At 37.8% G+C, this 2,957-nt stretch overlaps 1 pseudogene; it reads right to left on the bottom strand.

Annotated features, from left to right (window-relative positions):
- Window positions 1-706: 706 nt before the first annotated feature.
- Window positions 707-1,452, bottom strand: LOC102830751 (annotated as a pseudogene).
- Between the last annotated feature and the right edge of the window lie 1,505 nt (window positions 1,453-2,957).

Below are 2,957 nucleotides of genomic sequence, written 5' to 3'. Positions count from 1 at the left end.
TACAAATGTTGTCCATAGCTTGTCATGATCCACACAATCAAAAGCCTTTGCCTAGTCAAAAAAGTACAGATAAACATCTTTCTGATATTCTCTGCTTTCAGCCAAGATCCATTGGACATCAGCAATGATATTACTCATTCCATATCCTCTTCTGAATCTGGCTTGGACCTTTGGAAGTTTTCTGTCAATGTATGCTTGCAGCCATTTCTGTATTACCTTTAGTAAAACTTTACTTGCTTGGAATATCATTCGACATTCTCTGGGCAAGTTATTGAATGATGCAGAAAGCATTATAGAAGATGAAAGGATTACATAGAGTCATTGTACCAAAAGGAAATGGTTGATGTTCAATTGTCTTAAGAGGTAGCATACAATCAAGAGCCAATGATACTGAAGGAAGAAGTTCAAGGTGCATTGAAGGAACTTGTGTACACATACCACATTGTAAATATATGTTTAAATGTCCAAAAGGCGCATTTTGCAAGCCAGCTTCTTTTCCTCAGGCTGGCTGCTTTTCTTAGTCCATGGGCCTATATCCCACTGCTGTTCCGTCTCTCTATGTCATTGCCTCCACCACCATCTTTCTTGCAGCTGCTTTTCTGGGCAGGATCCCTCACTCATCTTATGTCCTTCCTTCTTGATGGTCCTAGGGTCTGCTGTCCATAGAATGACAGATTAACTGCTCCCCCTTTTGGTTGCAGCTTTTTCAACAATGCTTCAGGGATATTATGATGATGTCACCTTGATTTTCAAAAATTTCTTCTAGGCTACAAATAGTCCTAAATCCAGTCTTAGGAGTTAACATTGCTGAGGTAAGTATAGATTTTTTTCTTCTTCAAGTACATCAGGTCTCGGCTTAGCATTAGTAAATTTTTGAATTTTCTTTGAGTAAATGAGCAGGTATGTTAGGGAACAGATCATTCCAAAGCTCAGGATGACCAAAATGAAGTCAAGATACAGTTTACTGAACTCAGGAAAGGAATGTTGAATGCTCAGTATGAGGAGAAATGCTGTGTGGCCTATGGAGTGTACCACCCGTGCAAGTCTTTTAAGATACCTGGTGGATCAATAGATCATGTTATGGCCTCAATTTCTTATTTACTGTGATGACACTGGATGTAGAGCTCAAGTCATGTATGCAGAATCCACCAAATAAGTTTCCAAGGATTATGACTGTCTGAATTTTCAATGGATTCCTATAGTTTCCTGGAAATTTGCCCTCATGTGGATTAGGTTGAGAACAACACACACCTGTTAAAAATTCTATGACAATAAACACAATGTGTATTAACAAGAGAATATTTGCTATTATGACTGTAGGAAGAGGATGAAATCTGGGTCTAAAGTGAGTGTGCAATGGTAGTGGGCATCCAGAAGGGGATCATCTTCAGTACTTTGAGTAAGATCCAAAAGAACCATAAGGGAGCTGTATTCCTTTGGGGACCTACCCATCTACCTCTGTATTAAGTCTCCTTGGGAATATCCTTCAATATTCCTCACCTCACTCTGGCTTAGAACCAAAGAGAGTCCAGACAATGGAATGCTATCCTCCATTCTGCTTGCAGTTGTCATTTACAGATACTTGATACCTAAGTCCTGGCCTCTCCTTCTACACCTGGGTGCAGCCTGTGGAGGAATTCCTTTCATTTCCTACAGCAATGATTATGATTTGGGAAGAAAGGATGGTGAAATAGAACAGGAAAGAAGTAACATGGTCAGTCTCATCATAGGAAATATACATATTCTCATTATGTTGTCAAGTGCCCTCAAGTCATTTCTGATTCATAGTGATCCTGTATAAGGTTTCCAAGGAGCAGCTGGTGAGTTAGAACCGGCAATCTTGAGGTTCAACTGACTTTGCAGTCCCGCGCATTAACCCCAGCACCATACAAGGACTCTATATTCTCATTATAGAGCATGCATATCTATTCTATTTACCAAACTAGTGTCCCAGTGTGGCACTATAGGATAAGCACTGGACTGCTAACTGAAAGACTGGTGGTTGAAACACACCAGCTGATCCTTGTAAAGACTATGCAGGGTCACTGTGAGTCAGAAGCCACTCAATGGTTCTTAAAACAGCAATTTACCAAATTGTTTCAAAATTATTTTAATTTTGAGTCTGATGTTTCTAATTTTGGTAATATGAAAGACTGAGTGTCCAGAGAAATTAGCTAGAGGGAACTCCTTGGGAGTTGTTGTTGTTGTGAAGTGCCGTTGAGTTGGTTCACCTTGGGAGTTACTTAGAAGTTATGTGGAAGAAAACAAGTAGAATTCTTACTATGTGTATGCATACTGTAACATCACTAGGTAAGTAGCAAAAAACCTTTCAATATTATAAATTAAAAAACAAACAAACAAGGATCTTAGGAAATGTAAGCCATGAAGCAGTGGTTGTTCTTGGGACATCTGTCAACTGTTCTTAGACTTAATAAGCTTTGAGTGAGAGATAAAATAACCAATCCACCCTTGAAGGATGAAACAGACCTACTCAGTATATTTGAATCTCCTCAAAGACAATATGCTTAATGAATGTATACCCCCACAAAGTAAGACAATAATAAAAAGAATATTCTACAGTTCAGATGAAGGGGATAGTTCCTAGTCTTGGAAATGATTCTCATGGAATTAAAAAGAAGAGGAACAGAAGAAAGACGTAGTTTCTGTATTTATCATATCTAATCATTAGCTGAATATTATACCATCATTGAATGACATTCACTAAAAATGAAAACTAAAACTATATTGTAAAAGTTGGGTAAGTTTTGTCTAAGGAACTATAAATTCTTTCTTGAGAAATGCAGATTAAATACAACTTTTAGTAAATTCCCACAGATACAGCACAAAGCATGGCATCACCTTTAAATATCATAAAATACATAACAGAAAAACCAGGGAGAGTGAGGAATATAAGAAACAACATGTAGAATCATAAATAGATACTGATACTATCAGAA

Source organism: Chrysochloris asiatica, unplaced genomic scaffold (genome assembly GCF_000296735.1).
Source record: "Chrysochloris asiatica unplaced genomic scaffold, ChrAsi1.0 scaffold00003, whole genome shotgun sequence".
NCBI lineage: Eukaryota > Metazoa > Chordata > Mammalia > Afrosoricida > Chrysochloridae > Chrysochloris > Chrysochloris asiatica.
This window is presented reverse-complemented; position numbering and strand designations above follow the sequence as displayed.